This window comes from Haliotis rubra, unplaced genomic scaffold, assembly GCF_003918875.1.
Source record: "Haliotis rubra isolate DU_JTF1 unplaced genomic scaffold, ASM391887v1 Scf308, whole genome shotgun sequence".
NCBI classification, from domain to species: domain Eukaryota; kingdom Metazoa; phylum Mollusca; class Gastropoda; order Lepetellida; family Haliotidae; genus Haliotis; species Haliotis rubra.
In genome coordinates this window covers 406,350-425,698 of record NW_025766978.1, presented here as the reverse complement: position 1 = coordinate 425,698, position 19,349 = coordinate 406,350, and the positions used below count along the sequence as shown (strand labels likewise).

At 43.3% G+C, this 19,349-nt stretch overlaps 1 protein-coding gene across 6 annotated transcripts in view; it reads left to right on the top strand.

Moving 5' to 3' along the window:
• The window catches only part of LOC124282951 (neuropeptide Y receptor type 2-like), a 165,026-nt gene that overhangs the window by 46,518 nt on the left and 99,159 nt on the right, over window positions 1-19,349 (top strand). For all 6 annotated transcript variants that reach the window (XR_006900287.1, XM_046719007.1, XM_046719004.1 and 3 more), the window contains exon 2: window positions 740-776. The gene's annotated coding sequence lies outside the window, so the exon portion shown is untranslated. The remainder of the gene's footprint in view (window positions 1-739; window positions 777-19,349) is intronic.

The following is a 19,349-nucleotide window of genomic DNA, read 5'->3' as shown; positions in this document are numbered from 1 at the left end:
ATATGAGCGTACTTGGTGACACGCACTTGTTGGTTTACAGGGGAATACAGGCAACCCAGTATGCTGGTTCAGTGTTGAATGCATGTCAATCGAAGCGCTTAGTGTTTTACTCATGAATAACGATGTCATTTCACAGTTGTGTCGTTTTATTTCAAAATGCCATGATATGTTTGCAGTGAGAATATTCACAACGCTAAAAGGTTAAAAACGGACGTTGCTATCCGACGCCGTTAAGTGCTTATTTGGTAGCGTGGCATCAGTGGACAGATAACTGTCACTATTAAACCAGCGTAATTTGGTAAAATAGATTTATTACAAAATCGTTTCTTAAAAAGCCTGCATTCCATCAGTACAGAAAGGTTTGCAACTACATGACGAAAGGCCATAATTCAACATGACGTAGAAACAACACGACTCACTTGGAATTACAGTCAACAATCAGTCAAACCAGGATTATGTAATATTTACATGAATAAAAAGAGAAGCGCTCTTAATATGTTCCCACGTGTGTGTCACTGTGAGAATATTTCTTGGTATATTTGCTCATTCATGATGTGAAGTGACATGGTTCAATGTCGCGTTACTGATTGCACGTGCAACTGATGCTGCAGCTGGTTCCAGTGTGTGAGCTCATTTATGGGGCTATGATGAATAACTTGTGCACACTTGTACACATAAATGACACATCATTTTTCTCAACATCTAGCTAAAATTTTAAAGCGTTTTGTTCTATTTTCAGACATAGAGAAATAGGCGCTTCAAGTCAGCATTACCAGGTGAGTGTGTTATCTATCAATCATTCTTCACTCAGAACTGAAGGCCACAGCCCCATAGTACAAGTATATACGTAGTTCAAAAGCAGAGTGGATTTCTCTTCAATATTGCATGATATATTAACAAAGCAATAATTTCAATAAATATACGGTTAGAAGTTGACAATAATTTGATAAATGTATGTTTTGACGGTTGTTTCGTAAAATAACTGGGTATATATTTGCTTCTAATGTTTCTATAATAATCACAAAATTGCAGAACATAGCAGTCTTCCAGGACATTCATTTAACAGTCTGCACACATTTGATTTCTTATGAAATTTTCCCTTATTACAACTTAAATCATAATATACTGAACGAAACTGTGAGAAGGCTATTGTTACTTTCTTGATATTGATATAACGTACATATGGTTAACACATGAAATCTTCTTTAAACAGGGAATAAGTAAATGTACAGGGACTATTTTGGAGTTTTGCATGCCGCTCCTGTATAAAGCAATCTCTGCTTCTTCTTACAAGTAGATTTAAGAATTCATGTTTATTTCCAACTCCCTGCCATATCCACGCAGAGCCAAGTCCAAATCTAAATAGAACTGTTTTTACATGTGTAGCCCAATTAAACCTATAACGCTCGGCGCTTGCGTTTAGATCTAGATTACATCACATTTTGTAAGCTTGAAATGGGTAGGGTGAATATGGCATATAGAGGAGCTTTAACCAGTAAGCAATACAGTGTTTAAGAGTGTACACATGAATAGGATATCTACCAGTTTCTCCAATGACAACTGTATTTGGTGTAGACATTCGCACAAGTCATATACAACTTGAAGTAGCTCTTCAGAGGGTATCACACCAATCACAGTCCAAACAGCCTGAATCTCAACTCTCTGTTGTTCCTACTGACAGACAAACGACATGAATCTCAACTCTCTGTTGTTCCTACTGACAGACAAACAGCCTGAATCTCAACTCTCTGTTGTTCCCAAACAACAATCCACCTTGTTGTTCCTACTGACAGACAAACAGCATGAATCTCAACTCTCTGTTGTTCCTACTGACAGACAAACAGCCTGAATCTCAACTCTCTGTTGTTCCTACTGACAGACAAACAGCACTGAATCTCAACTCTCTGTTGTTCCTACTGACAGACAAACAGCATGAATCTCAACTCTCTGTTGTTCCTACTGACAAACAGCCTGAATCTCAACCCTCTGTTGTTCCTACTGACAGACAAACAGCCTGAATCTCAACCCTCTGTTGTTCCTACTGACAGACAAACAGCCTGAATCTTAACTCTCTGTTGTTCTTACTGACAGACAAACAGCCTGAATCTCAACTCTCTGTTGTTCCTACTGACAGACAAACAGCATGAATATCAACTCTCTGTTGTTCCTACTGACAGACAAACAGCATGAATCTCAACCCTCTGTTGTTCCTACTGACAGACAAACAGCCTGAATCTCAAATCTCTGTTGTTCCTACTGACAGACTAACAACATGAATCTCAACTCTCTGTTGTTCCTACTGACAGACAAACAGCATGAAACCCTCTGTTGTTCCTACTCATGAATCTCCCTCTGTTGTTCCTACTGACAGACAAACAGCCTGAATCTCAAATCTCTGTTGTTCCTACTGACAGACAAACAACATGAATCTCAACTCTCTGTTGTTCCTACTGACAGACAAACAGCATGAATCTCAACCCTCTGTTGTTCCTACTGACAGACAAACAGCCTGAATCTCAACTCTCTGTTGTTCCTACTGACAGACAAACAGCCTGAATCTCAACTCTCTGTTGTTCCTACTGACAGACAAACAGCCTGAATCTCAACTCTCTGTTGTTCCTACTGACAGACAAACAGCTCTGTTGTTCCTACTGACAGACAAACAGCATGAATCTCATGAATCTCACTCTGTTGTTCTACTTGTTCCTACTGACAGACAAACAGCCTGAATCTCAACTCTCTGTTGTTCCTACTGACAACATGACTCTCTGTTGTTCCTACTGACAGACAAACAGCCTGAATCTCAACTCTCTGTTGTTCCTACTGACAGACAAACAGCATGAATCTCAACTCTCTGTTGTTCCTACTGACAGAGGGGCGGTGGGGTAGCCTAATGGTTAAAGCGTCCGCTTGACATGCTGAAGACCTGGGTTCGATTCCCCACATGGGTGCAATGTGTGAAGCCCATTTCTGGTGTCCCCCACCGTGATATTGCTGGAATATTGCTAAAAGCGGCGTAAAACCATACTCACTCACTCACTCCTACTGACAGACAAACAGCATGAATCCCAACTCTCTGTTGTTCCTACTGACAGACAAACAGCATGAATCTCAACTCTCTGTTGTTCCTACTGACAGACAAACAGCCTGAATCTCAACCCTCTGTTGTTCCTACTGACAGACAAACAGCCTGAATCTCAACTCTCTGTTGTTCCTACTGACAGACAAACAGCCTGAATCTCAACTCTCTGTTGTTCCTACTGAAAGACAAACGACATAAATCTCAACTTTCTGTGACAGACGAACCAACAACATCTCCACTGTGTATTGTTGTTCCTATTTGCAGGCGAATGGTTGGACGGAACATTTAGAGACAACCAGCCTGTTACACAAAACATTTCCTCTATAAAATGCTCCATTAAATATTCTGAAATAAGTTGACACATTAGTGTGAGGTTACCGGAAATAGGAAATGGCCGCGCTGGGTCTGTTGTTCTGCACTATTTGTGTTCACGTCTAAACTGCTTTAATTCGCAGTATCATTACCTACGATATATTGAAGAAAATGTATTATTCTTCCCTCCAAGTTTCGCTGCGATACTTGTGCGAAACAAGGTCAATGGAGTGATTACACGGCGTGTAGCCTGTGTTCGGCGCGGCCATCTGGAGACAAGTCGATGCTCATATTCCTCAAAAACCTTTCATCTGCAGGCCTCATTTATACCAACTTTCAACAATGGTTTCCCCAAGCAGTACAGTCCGCTCGTTCATGCTCGTGTGGGCGACATGATCATATTAGGATTACATAATTACGCCATGTTTTCCACAGTATGCTAACTGCCTCGCGGGCGGTGTTCGGCGTCCCTCCATTGACATAGCTGGGATCCCAGGGCAAGTAGATCACACGCTTGTCGGTTAGCTGTTTAATCAGGTTCTGGTTAGGATCTTTTGAAGTAGTCTTTTTTATCGCAAATATGTTTGAGCATAATCGAAACTCAGTAGTTTGTCCACCACACCTGCTTACAGATGACACACATGCCCTGAAACCCGGGCACGACATAGTCTGATACCTCTTAGTCAGACACACAGGAGGTTGTCCACTACACCTGCTTACAGATGACACACATGCCCTGAAACCGTCCACGACATAGTCTGATACCTCTCAGTCAGACACACAGGAGGTTGTCCACTACACCTGCTTACAGATGACACACATGCCCTGAAACCGACCACGACATAGTCTGATACCTCTTAGTCAGACACACAGGAGGTTGTCCACTACACCTGCTTACAGATGACACACATGCCCTGAAACCGACCACGACATAGCCTGATACCTCTTAGTCAGACACACAGGAGGTTGTCAACCACACCTGCTTACAGATGACACACATGCCCTGAAACCGACCACGACATAGTCTGATACCTCTTAGTCAGACACACAGGAGGTTGTCAACCACACCTGCTTACAGATGACACACATGCCCTGAAACCGACCACGACATAGTCTGATATCTCTTAGTCAGACACACAGGAGGTCGTCAACCACACCTGCTTACAGATGACACACATGCCCTGAAACCGTCCACGACATAGTCTGATACCTCTTAGTCAGACACACAGGAGGTTTCCACTACATCTGCTTACAGATGACACACATGCCCTGAAACCGTCCACGACATAGTCTGATATCTCTTAGTAAGACACACAGGAGGTCGTCCACTACACCTGCTTACAGATGACTCACATGCCCTGAAACCGACCTCGATATAGTCTGATACCTCTTAGTCAGGTACACCTGGTCTTATATACAATCTGAGTGATTGTAAAGAGCACTTGTATTTGAGGTAACATTTTCAGATATGTTTCCTCAACCCGGACTTAAGTGATACGTTTGTTTATTGACATATTTAGATCTCATTCGGTATCTCTCGCTATGTGTCATACCATGACTAAAGCACGTGCAGTAGAGTATGTATCCCTGATAAGATATTAGGTTACTGCAACCTGTGGGGAGAGGGCATCACGCTCCACCGACGTGTAGCCAGACACCTGCATACCTCTGACCCGGGACGTCCGGTCAATGTGTCTGACGAGGGGCTCGGTTGTGTTAACATGGTTAAACCGTTAGTTAAACCGCATGTCCAAAGACCGGTATCAATTCCAAAGAGTTGGGCGCTACAGATTCCTGTTCTCGACAAGATAGAATTAGAATGCTGCGAAACGTTGTGAAAACACTCTCTCACGCTAAGCATTGTTGATTATGTTTGAACAGGGTTTTATTAGAGGTTACCACCAGCCATGATGCCCGTGCAGGGTTGGACCACAAGTAGTAGTGTAAAACCACTGACCACTAACAGTCGCCATTAGTAACTATTACCTGTGTGGGGCGGTGGGGTAGCCTAATGCTTAAAGCGTTGGCTCGTCACGCCGAAGACCCGGGTTCGAATCCCCACATGGGTTCAATGTGTGAAGCCCATTTCTGGTGTCCCCCGCCATGATGTTGCTGGAATATTGCTAAAAGCGGCGTAAAAATAAACTCAGTCAGTATTACCTGTGTATGTCAAGTGTCAACGTCCTTTAACCATCTCAGTTATATTGTATCATGTCTCCCAGAAACAGAATACCTATCTTCATTTTCTCACTTTAATTGTAGTGTATTTTGTGAATATAATCGATATCCCTGAACACGTTGTATCGATTTATTAAATTTCCATACAGAAGGTCCAGTCCAACTAAGGAAAACTTACTGGACGAGTTAGCCCCTCCCTAGCACAATGTTTTGGAGACCTCCTTCCAAACAGCCTTACAGTCGTGAATACACATTCATGAAGATAATAAGGGGAACAATATTCTGGGAGGGAAAGGCTCAGCATGAATGTGTTGTCTACATTGGGCGGTTAAATGTTATAACTGACATAATCACGAAAACGTCATTCTATAACAGATCCTTTGATATCATTGTGGTTGTTCCACTTCCTGCATAAACCAAAACCGGTATATACAGACAGACATCCAGGTGAAAGTGTGAAGGCAGTTATCTGGAACTGATTGCCAAACTGCGTAAATCCTGCAGAAGTTTGGTTCCTGTTGATAACTGATATTGGCAGGTAACATTACATCGGCCATCATGCTGTGCTTGGTTTTGTTTGAGTCTCGACACCTTGGTGAGACAGACATCTCAGCGAGTGTCTCAAATAGCACAGATTCCCTGTCGGAGTGAGAAGAAAGGTCTGTGTTAATCAAATAGCGGTAAGATGACTAACATGCTCAGAACATGTTCAGATGTATATCTGTGAAATAACAGAAAAACCCAACCATTATTTGCCTATTTTCGTCGTGGATTTTCAGAGCACACAGACATTGAAGCAACATCTACACTTAATGTAGTTTCCCTCCCATTAGGCTTCCGAGTGCACCTGTTTCCAGGTGTTAGTCTACTCTTGTTGCTTTAGACTCAAACATAACATTAAAGAACATCTGAATGAAAAGCGACTGACCAACTTAATAAAGAAACTGAATCCCTTGAATGCATCTGAATGGACATATTGGACACACTACACATAGCTCTGCTGTCAGTGTGCGGCACCCGTTTGAAACATTAGTGAAAGATCGGACGAGGCGACGAGCGACATGCTGACGGCCTGGCTTGTACTGCCAACCGTTCTGGCAGTGTGGCTGAACCCAATGTGCAGATAAACCTAGTATTTGTGTGAGCCTTTGACATGTATACCACTAACAATAAGTTGGCCATGCCAGACGATCCACACAAGCAATGAGAAGGATATCTAGGGATCCGGAGTTTTTGGTAACATGTGCACGATGTTTGTGCCTTGTAAGTCCATTAAGAACACGTTTCAAAATATTTAGGCTTGTTTTTTTTTGTATTAAATAATCTCCAAAGATCAGGCCCCGATTTCTCGAAACAAACTTAAGTTTTTACTCAAATTTCAAACTGAGTTTGACAATTTGAAACAGCTGAATTTTAAACTCAACTGCATTTTTAAATAAAAGAGCCCAACATCTTAAGTAATCTATCCACCAAACTCAAATTGTCCACTATGTTTGAGTTTATTATCGATTTTAGTTCATTCTGGGAAATGCATTTTCTCAAATTTGAGTAAAAACTCTAACTTAAGTCAAAACTCAGACTTAAGTTTGTTTCGGGAAATCGGAGCCCGATGTGTACGTTAGCTTGTACGTCAGTTGATTATGTATGTGTGTGTTTGTCACACCTCATCCGGCACTACAGATGTGTTTGTCACACCTCACCCGGAACTACAGATGCGTATGTATAACCGAGTTAGGACTGGACAATCTTGTTTTTTTGTTTTTGTTTTAAACATATTTTATTCATGAGAAAAGGATTGGGTACAAGTTATACAACTTAGAACACCCTCTCCGTAGTATTTACATAGTATTATTTACATTCATTCTACAAGATGGACAGAGAAGAACAGAGCAGAAATATGGGAAAAAGAGGAACAATTGCAACATTTAAGAAAATCGTTTTGAATGACAAATATATGTTTGAACAATTTTAAATATGTTTTGATTTATGTGAACAGTCAGATCTGCATTGCCATGTAATAGTAACTCATAGGTTATATCCACATTTGTAATACTGCGTAAATTAGTCATCATGATAGTTCTCTGTACTGTATATAATTGACAGTCAAATAAGTAATGATAAGAATTTTCACAAACATTTCCACAAGAACAACTTGGGTTATCTCTTAAACCAGCACGGAATAGATCATAATTCAACTGACTACAGGTGTAACGTAGTTTTGTAAGGATGATGTTAGTGATTCTCGGTCCAGAATCAAAGTATTGAGGAGCAGTTTTATGTTTTATAACAATATTCGATATAAAAGAATTCAATGACTCGCTTTTTCTCACTTCAACTGCAAGTTCATTCCACATTCTAATTGTGGATGAAAAATAAGAATCATGGGAAAATTTTAATCGCGAGAAAGGAAGTGAGATATCATCAGAGTTGCGAAGATTATAGCTACATTTAGATGCTACGTCCCCAGGAACAAGATCAATAAGGTACGATGGTGCCATATTATTCTGTATTTTGTAAAAAATCTTGTGATTGATGCAATGAGCAGCGACCCTCACTGTGTGGGTGGATGACGGGCGCACCACATGGTCACCTGACCACCGGGACCTGGCGGTGCATCATTATGACCAGCAAACCTGTTCCTGTCCGAAATCCCGAGGTGTTGGTTTTCATGACCTGTGTGCCACTATCATCAGCTTTCCTGAACAATCAATCGTAAACATCGCAAGACGCAATGTCCAGTTAAGTTTGTGTTTCACGTTTAGGTTACATGAGATCAAAGTGGCCCAAACAATCCAAGTGTGGGCCACAGGTTAATGGAAGGAATGTGAGCTCTATGGATGCTACTCTGATTGATATGTACGCCACGTGGGCCACTCAATGAAGAGCTGGCAACAGGACTTGGCCACATGTCTCTACCCTGGCTTGTGAACCAGACGTCTAACATAGTTTGGCGAAGGAGGTGGGACCCACACGATTTTGTTGCTTGTACAAACAGCAAACGTTTATTCGGGAAGAGGAACATGTGATTCTGATTCACACACGCCCGAATATAAGCTTGACCTTAATTTAAGGCTGGACGCAACATAATATAGATATACCTCACAAGACAAGGGCGAAAGTTATTTGCTTCAGGTTACAACACCGAAGGCCTAAACAAATACATTTACGACAAAAATATTGTGGACATGTGAGGACAGTTCCAAATGGAATGATGGGAAACACCTGGTGATGATCATGTATGGACTCATGATATGATCAAAATCCTAAATGGCATTGGCAGATATTATGATTATGGAGAAAGCACGGTCAGATGTATCTGAAATATGCCAAATCTCGTCGCGTGAATCATTATTATTCCGGAATTATGGGGATGGTTTGACTTTTTCGCAAAGCTCAGATTACCAGACTACTATTCAAGGAGACAAGCCAAACGACTGACCCGTCTTACCTGTGACTGGATCGTCTTTAAATTACTTGTAGCTAAGGCCTGTCATCACCTCCTCACTGTCAAATGACAACGTTATACAACTTTTAGGCTTCTTTCTTCCCGAAAATATTGATATGAAACTTACAACTAAAACCTTAACTACAATCAACAGATCGACGTGAGTCCTGGATAGCTCCATGGTGCTTCACGTACATCAGAGAGACAGGGGTGATATCTCATGGTGCTTCACGTACATCAGAGAGACAGGGGTGGTATCTCCTGGTGCTTCACGTACATCAGAGAGACAGGGGCGATATCTCATGGTGCGTCACGTACATCAGAGAGACAGGGGTGATATTTCATGGTGCTTCACGTACATCAGAGACAGGGGTGATATCTCATGGTGCTTCACGTACATCAGAGAGACAGGGGTGATATCTCATGGTGCTTCACGTACATCAGAGAGACAGGGGTGATATCTCATGGTGCTTCACGTACATCAGAGAGACAGGGGTGATATCTCATGGTGCTTCACGTACATCAGAGAGACAGGGTTGATATGGCATGGTGCTTCACGTACATCAGAGAGACAGGGTGATATCTCATGGTGCTGCGTCACGTAAATCAGAGAGACAAGGTTGATATCTCATGGTGCTTCACGTACATCAGAGAGACAGGGTTGATATCTCATGGTGCTTCACGTACATCAGAGAGACAGGGTTGATATCGCATGGTGCTTCACGTACATCAGAGAGACAGGGTTATATCTCATGGTGCTTCACGTACATCACGTACAGAGAGACAGGGTTGATATCTCATGGTGCTTCACGTACATCAGAGAGACAGGGGTGATATCTCATGGTGCTTCACGTACATCAGAGACAGGGTTGATATCTCATGGTGCTTCACGTACATCAGAGAGACAGGGTTGATATCTCATGGTGCTTCACGTACATCAGAGAGACAGGGTGATATATCATCATGGTGCTTCACGTACATCAGAGAGACAGGGTTGATATCTCATGGTGCTTCACGTACATCAGAGAGACAGGGGTGATATCTCATGGTGATATCTCAGGGTTGATATTCTCATGGTGCTTCACGTACATCAGAGACAGGGGTGATATCTCATGAGATACATCAGAGAGACAGGGGTGATATCTCATGGTGTTTCACGTACATCATGATATCTCATGGTGCTTCACGTACATCAGATATCTCCTGGTGAGACAGGGGCGATATCTCATGGTGCTTCACGTACATCAGGACACAGGGTGATATCTCATGGTGCTTCACGTACATCAGAGAGACAGGGGTGATATCTCATGGTGCTTCACGTACATCAGAGAGACAGGGGTTGATATCTCATGGTGCTTCACGTACATCAGAGAGACAGGGGTGGTATCTCATGGTGCTTGAGGTACAGCTGATTCATTGTAACCAAAAATTCGGATTATTTAGAATATAGTTTTTAGTGATACCAAAAAGGTGGGTGCAATCGTACTAAGTGTAGTAGTCCTTTTCGGGATTCGCTTATTTTGAAATCGAATCCAACTTACGCCCAGATTTGATTTCTCCCATGGGCATAAGGTGTGAAGCTCAATCATTATTTTCCCTCGTTGTGAAATGGCAGGAATCTCGCTAAAAGCGGTGCAAACCGACACCCTTCCAACTGCTGTGTAGTTTCTTTCATTGGTATGTGGGCTCATGCATTTCCATTTTCAGAAGTACGAATGATAAGGTGTTGAAGGAAAGATATATTGCTGCTGGATAAAAGACACCAAATTGTACACACGCCCATTTCATACGTCTATGTGTGGATGTGGACTCCCAGCAGTGTATTGGGACAACTAATAATAATATTATCTTGCACATCACAAATATTGTCGCATGAATAATCTCTAAAAGCAAAGAAACGCTATTCGTTATCTTGCATTTCTTAAAGCCTCTCCCTCTCGCTTTCACTGTAATGGCTATCTGTGTGTATTCTCAAATTATCTGTTTTCTTTCACGTGCCACAGGGTAGCCTCGGTTTGGACAGCCTCTTCATTCCGTACGTCAAATGTGACTGTTATTTGCAACCTAATGATGCATCGTCAAATTACTTAAATGACCGGTGTGTGGACTTTTGGACATATAACCCATGTTTTATTTGTACAGTTTCTTTACAAATGAGTAAGTAGATTGTATGAGGTTTCTTATTTGTTCAAAATGTTCCAACCTGTACAATTTGGAGCGAAATGAAATACATGATTACCGTTCTCAGTGACACGTGCAATACGTTCATATGTCCCTGCTGTCCAGAGCCTGCACTTTCAGATACGACTCGATTCAGTTTGATTGGACGCTTTCTGGCACATGTTATAGCAAACGTCCGGGATATGAACGTTGGAATAATATTTCCCGTGGGCATAATATGCTGAGGTCTACACCTCGTACTGTTCATATGAAACTGTAATCAATAATGTGTGTGCACATGGCGGGGAATTACAGTACCATATGTGACATATGGTGTATGGGAGTTCAAATATGTGCAATGAATACTGCAATGCTGAAATACTAGTCGATATGCACTTGTACCCTCGAGAAGGATTCAAGCCCATTCCTGTCGGGTAATTCAGTGGGATGACCTTTCACTAAACGGTCAGTTGCAAAGGCCAAATAAAAAAATGGTGTGGTTCCGATTACACGTCTTTACAATTCAGTGGAGGTAGGTGGGATTTTTATTTTATTTTGTAAATTTCTTTTTTAGAAGTAAATTGTTTATTCAATCAAGCTTGAGGCCATACTAGTCGATGTGCTATATTACCTTCGAGAAGGATTCAAGCCCATTCCTGACGGGTAATTCAGTGGGATGACCTGATATGTCTTCACTAAACGGTCAGTTGCAAATGCATACAGTCGATGTAGTGTTACCAGCTGATATCCCCGACCTCGCAGTGTAATGAAATCAGGTGATATCACCTTAGCGCCAGCTTGTAATGGTACATTGTGATATCACGGAGTACCTTGCAGATATATCAACTGATACCACATGAATGCCCTGTAATGGTACCTTGTGATATCATGGAGTAACTTGCAGATATATCAACTGATACCACATGAATGCCCTGTAATGGTACCTTGTGATATCACGGAGTACTTTGTGAAATCACGGAGTACCTTGCAGATATATCAACTGATACCACATGAATGCCCTGTAATGGTACCTTGTGACATCACCAAGTACCTTGCAGATATATCAACTGATACCACATGAATGCCCTGTAATGGTACCTTGTGACATCACGGAGTACCTTGCAGATATATCAACTGATACCACATGAATGCCCTGTAATGGTACCTTGTGACATCACGGAGTACCTTGCAGATATATCAACTGATACCACATGAATGCCCTGTAATGGTACCTTGTGATATCACGCAGATATATCAACTGATACCACATGAATGCAGATATGTGATATCACAACTGCAGATATATCAACTGATACCACATGAATGCCCTGTAATGGTACCTTGTGATATCACGGAGTACCTTGCAGATATATCAACTGATACCACATGAATGCCCTGTAATGGTACCTTGTGACATCACGGAGTACCTTGCAGATATATCAACTGATACCACATGAATGCCCTGTAATGGTACCTTGTGACATCACGGAGTACCTTGCAGATATATCAACTGATACCACATGAATGCCCTGTAATGGTACCTTGTGATATCACCAAGTACCTTGCAGATATATCAACTGATACCACATGAATGCCCTGTAATGGTACCTTGTGATATCACGGAGTACCTTGCAGATATATCAACTGATACCACATGAATGCCCTGTAATGGTACCTTGTGATATCACCAAGTACCTTGCAGATATATCAACTGATACCACATGAATGCCCTGTAATGGTACCTTGTGATATCACGGAGTACCTTGCAGATATATCAACTGATACCACATGAATGCCCTGTAATGGTACCTTGTGATATCACGGAGTACCTTGCAGATATATCAACTGATACCACATGAATGCCCTGTAATGGTACCTTGTGATATCACGGAGTACCTTGCAGATATATCAACTGATACCACATGAATGCCCTGTAATGGTACCTTGTGACATCACGGAGTACCTTGCAGATATATCAACTGATACCACATGGATGCCCTGTAATGGTACCTTGTGATATCACGGAGTACCTTGCAGATATATCAACTGATACCACATGAATGCCCTGTAATGGTACCTTGTGACATCACGGAGTACCTTGCAGATATATCAACTGATACCACATGAATGCCCTGTAATGGTACCTTGTGACATCACCAAGTACCTTGCAGATATATCAACTGATACCACATGAATGCCCTGTAATGGTACCTTAGACCAGTTCTAACCCAGATCTTCACGGATCCAGCTCCATGCTGAAATGACACCACATGATATCACCAACAGGATGCTGTGAATATATCAGCGAACAGCACCGTGCTCCATCGTGTGAAGATACAAAGTTATATAAGTGTCACCGATCTTCTTGTTGTAATATCAACAGATATCACCCAATCCAACCTTCAATGATATCATGTGATATCACAGCGCTCTTCCAGGGCGGAGTATATTGGCGGCAGCGAGGCTGCGTGGTGATACACAATATTAACCAGGATCATGGCTTCTGTGTTCATCACGAGAGTTTTGGCAATTCCATTGAGCTTCCTTATGCAGTACGATCATGAACAGCAAGGGCAGCTTAATGGATTGGATTACTGCGCGAATGGTTGAATCTGTCGTCAGTTGCAGCGTCCGGCATCTCTAATCAGAAAACTGTCTTACATTACAACTGTCTGTCTTGGGGCTATTACAATAAAACGTGGACGTTGACTGATTGGTCAGGTTCTGTAGTTACCATCGCGACAAAATAATTAAGCTTTCCATGATGTTGGTCTTCAGAATGTCGGTATAAGTTTTTGATGTTATTTCTTATAAATCTACATATAAGAATGGGAGAATATACATTGAAACTTTCCTTCCCGATACTTGGTCAAAAAGACGTTTGTTGAACTGATGCAGACTCAAACTGGGTCATCAGAATACACAGCCAAATGCAAACGGGTCAGGCTGTCGCAGTGCTAATATAGTCGGGAGCCAGTCTGTCTGTATGACAGATAGTAGTCGGACAGATAGTCGGGAGAACCCAGTCTGTATGACAGATAGTCAGAAGTCAGGACCTAGTCTGTATGTCAGATAGTGTCTGTATGACAGATAGTCAGAACCCAGTCTGTATGACAGATAGTCAGGAACCAGTGTGTATGACAGATAGTCAGAACCCAGTCTGTATGACAGATAGTCAGGAACCAGTCTGTATGACAGATAGTCAGGAACCAGTCTGTATGACAGATAGTCAGAACCCAGTCTGTATGACAGATAGTCAGGAACCAGTCTGTATGACAGATAGTTAGGAGCCAGTCTGTATGACAGATAGTCAGAACCCAGTCTGTATGACAGATAGTCAGGAACTAGTCTGTATGACAGACAGTCGGGACCCAGTCTGCCACTTGATTTTCCGTGTCTGTGGCACAGACAGCAGCGATTTAGTATGTGGCACAGACAGATGGGATTCTAATCTGTATGACTGAGGTGAGTGAGGCTCTCTGTAAATGACCGAAAAGTAGTTATAGAAGTCGTTGTAGAAGTAATTGTAGAGACGGTGATGTACATGTCACACGTGTGTTCTGTGTAGTGTTGATGTCAGCGCTGATATGACATGTGTCACAGCCGTTACCACATACAACAAACAAAGCTGTTAGTTGAACAATATCTGTGTCTCTTTGTGTCTCATCTGAACTGCTGTACAGTGTACATTCATGTTTGAGAGTGGCAGTATGTATGTATGGCGACCAGGTCTGACATGGTGGGAGGGGCAGTATGTATGTATGGCGATCAGGTCCGACATGTTGGGAGGGGCAGTATGTATGTATGGCGACCAGGTCCGACATTACATGTATGGCGACCATGGTGGCGACCAGGTCGACATGGTGGGAGGGGCAGTATGTATGTATGGCGACCAGGTCTGACATGGTGGGAGGGGCAGTATGTATGTATGGCGATCAGGTCTGACATGGTGGGAGGGGCAGTATGTATGTATGGCGACCAGGTCCGACATGGTGGGAGGGGCAGTATGTATGTATGGCGATCAGGTCCGACATGGTGGGAGGGGCATGCAGTATGTATGGAGGGCAGTATGTATGTATGGCGACCAGGTCCGACATGGTGGGAGGGGCAGTATGTATGTATGGCGACCAGGTCTGACATGGTGGGAGGGGCAGTATGTATGTATGGCGACCAGGTCTGACATGGTGGGAGGGCAGTATGTATGTATGGCGACCAGGTCTGACATGGTGGGAGGGCAGTATGTATGTATGGCGACCAGGTCTGACATGGTGGGAGGGGCAGTATGTATGTATGGCGATCAGGTCTGACATGGTGGGAGGAGGCAGTATGTATGTATGGCGACCAGGTCTGACATGGTGGGAGAGCAGTATGTATGTATGGCGACCAGGTCTGACATGGTGGAGAGGGCAGTATGTATGTATAGCGATCAGGTCTGACATGGTGGGAGGGCAGTATGTATGTATGGCGACCAGGTCCGACATGGTGGGAGGGCAGTATGTATGTATGGCGATCAGGTCTGACATGGTGGGAGGGGCAGTATGTATGTATGGCGACCAGGTCTGACATGGTGGGAGGGGCAGTATGTATGTATGGCGATCAGGTCTGACATGGTGGGAGGGGCAGTATGTATGTATGGCGACCAGGTCTGACATGGTGGGAGGGGCAGTATGTATGTATGGCGACCAGGTCTGACATGGTGGGAGGGGCAGTATGTATGTATGGCGACCAGGTCTGACATGGGAGGGCAGTATGTATGTATGGCGATCAGGTCTGACATGGTGGGAGGGGCAGTATGTATGTATAGCGATCAGGTCTGACATGGTGGGAGGGGCAGTATGTATGTATGGCGACCAGGTCTGACATGGTGTCATGATGGCATGTGTCAACAGAAGAAAGGCACCAGTGGTACCAGTCTATATGGCAGCTTGTGTGGTATCCAACTACATGCAATTGTGGCGCCTCGAGATTTCTTGCGGGGCTGTGCAGGTTGTCAATGCAGACACGAGGAAATAAATACAGCAAAGAGACATAGTCAGCCTCATCTCAGAGCCCATAGTCCTCTCTATCCGCAGCCCAGACAGCACAGATGCCTAGTCAAACCCACCAAGAAATATTCCGGAGAATGTGAAGACCCACGAACACTGCAGCCTTCTGCAAAACACAGAGTTCCTGGTACTTCCCAATATCAGCAAGCATATTCTAAGATTATAGAGGCAACAGGAATAATGGGGAGAAGAACATATGGGCCTTGCGATATTCCGTTGATATTTCTTGAGCGAAGTCCGCATACTTGTCTATGTTTCTCCTGAATCTTGTCAGTACACATAAGTGTCCAAGGAGACAGAAAGTTCAATGATTTAAATAATTAGTTTTATTAATATAGGACAAGTTCACTGTTGTTGGTCTGGGTACGTCTGGAGGTTGTACACGGGCCACAGAATATAGTGACTGTCATCCTCCATGACGCTCTGAACATATTGGTTTTCACATATTTACATAATAGGTAAAATGAATTGTCCAACTTTAAACGCGTTTCCATGAACCTCCTAGTACTTGAGACTATGTGGACAAATACGTGAAGATGAAGGATTGAAATATATAACATGCAGAGCTGTACTTTTTGTTGACATGATCCACCATTACACACGTATGTGATGTGGCAGTCACATGGCCCACTTTAACACACAAATGTGACGTGGCAGTGACGTGACCCACTTTAACACACATATGTGATGTGGCAGTGATGTGACCCACTGTAACACACATATGTGATGTGGCACTGACGTGACCCCCTGTAACACACATATGTGATGTGACAGTGACGTGACCCACTTTAACACACATATGTGATGTGGCAGTCACATGGCCCACTGTAACACACATATGTGATGTGGCAGTCACATGGCCCACTTTAACACACATATGTGATGTGGCAGTCACATGACCCACTGTAACACACATATGTGATGTGGCAGTCACATGGCCCACTTTAACACACATATGTGATGTGGCAGTCACATGGCCCACTTTAACACACATATGTGATGTGGCAGTCACATGGCCCACTTTAACACACATATGTGATGTGGCAGTCACATGGCCCACTGTAACACACATATGTGATGTGGCAGTCACATGGCCCACTGTAACAACACACATATGTGATGTGGCAGTCACATGGCCCACTGTAACACACATATGTGATGTGGCAGTGATGTGACCCACTGTAACACACATGTGATGTGGCAGTGATGTGACCCACTGTACACACACATATGTGATGTGGCAGTCACATGACCAACTGTAACACACATATGTGATGTGACAGTGACGTGACCCACTGTAACACACATATGTGATGTGGCAGTGACGTGGCCCACTGTAACACACATATGTGATGTGGCAGTCACATGGCCCACTGTAACACATATATGTGATGTGGCAGTCACATGACCAACTGTAACACACATATGTGATGTGGCAGTGACGTGACCCACTGTAACACACATATGTGATGTGGCAGTCACATGGCCCACTGTAACACATATATGTGATGTGGCAGTCACATGACCAACTGTAACACACATATGTGATGTGGCAGTTACATGACCCACTGTAACACACATATGTGATGTGGCAGTCACATGGCCCACTGTAACACATATATGTGATGTGGCAGTCACCTGACCAACTGTAACACACATATGTGATGTGGCAGTCACATGGCCCACTGTAACACACATATGTGATGATGTGGCAGTCACATGGCCCACTGTAACACATATGTGTGTGACATGACATGGCCCACTGTAACACATATGTGTGATGTGGGAGTCACATGGCCCACTGTAACACACATATGTGATGTGGCAGTGACGTGACCCACTGTAACACACATATGTGATGTGGCAGTCACATGGCCCACTGTAACACATATATGTGATGTGGCAGCCACATGACCCACTGTAACACACATATGTGATGTGACAGTGACGTGACCCACTGTAACACACATATGTGATGTGGCAGTGACGTGACCCACTTTAACACACATATGTGATGTGGCAGTCACATGACCCACTGTAACACACATATGTGATGTGGCAGTGGTATGATCACTTTTACCCTCAAATATTCTGTCTCAACTATTCTAGATGTTTACCTGTACATATTATGGGTCAACTATTCTAGATGTTTGCCTCTACATATTATGGGTCAATTATACTAGATGTTTACCTCTACAGATGAGTCGTACCAGGCAAATGTTCAAGACGGTAACAGAACGAACAAACTACGTCCCCGTCACACTTAAGATACTGTGTTTGTGCTAAAACTGGGCATCCCATGGCAAAGTGTTAGACAGTCTCTTATTATCATCGTGTTTGTGTGACGGACAGGTGATGTTCGTGTGACGGACAGATGATGTTCGTGTGACGGACAGATGATGTTTGTGTGACGGACATGTGATGTTTGTGTGACGGACAGATGACGTTTGTGTGACGAACAGATGATGTTCGTGTGACGGACACGTGATGTTTGTGTGACGGACAGATGATGTTCGTGTGACGGACAGATGATGTTCGTGTGACGGACAGATGATGTTCGTGTGACGGACAGATGATGTTTGTGTGACGGACAGATGATGTTCGTGTGACGGACAGATGATGTTTGTGTGACGGACAGATGATGTTTGTGTGACGGACAGATGATGTTTGTGTGACGGACAGATGATGTTTGTGTGACGGACAGATGATGTTCGTGTGTGACGATGATGTTCGTGTGACGGACAGATGATGTTTGTGTGACGGACAGATGATGTTTGTGTGACGGACACGTGATGTTCGTGTGACGGACACGTGATGTTCGTGTGACGGACACGTGATGTTTGTGTGACGGACACACACGTGATGTTTGTGTGACGGACACGTGATGATGTGTGTGAGGGACAGATGATGTTTTTGTGACGGACAGATGATGTTCGTGTGACGTATACAAGTGTGTAGTCAGTACAGATGCAGACAGTGCCATGACTCTTTCTAGACAGGAGGCTTTAGGCTACTGTAGCAGGGAATACTCGGCTCAGCTGGGAGGAAGGTGTTTTCTTGAACAAAGTCAATTGTCATTTCTACACGTAAGATTGCGACTCAGTTGCAAAGACGGCCGTGCAAGTTG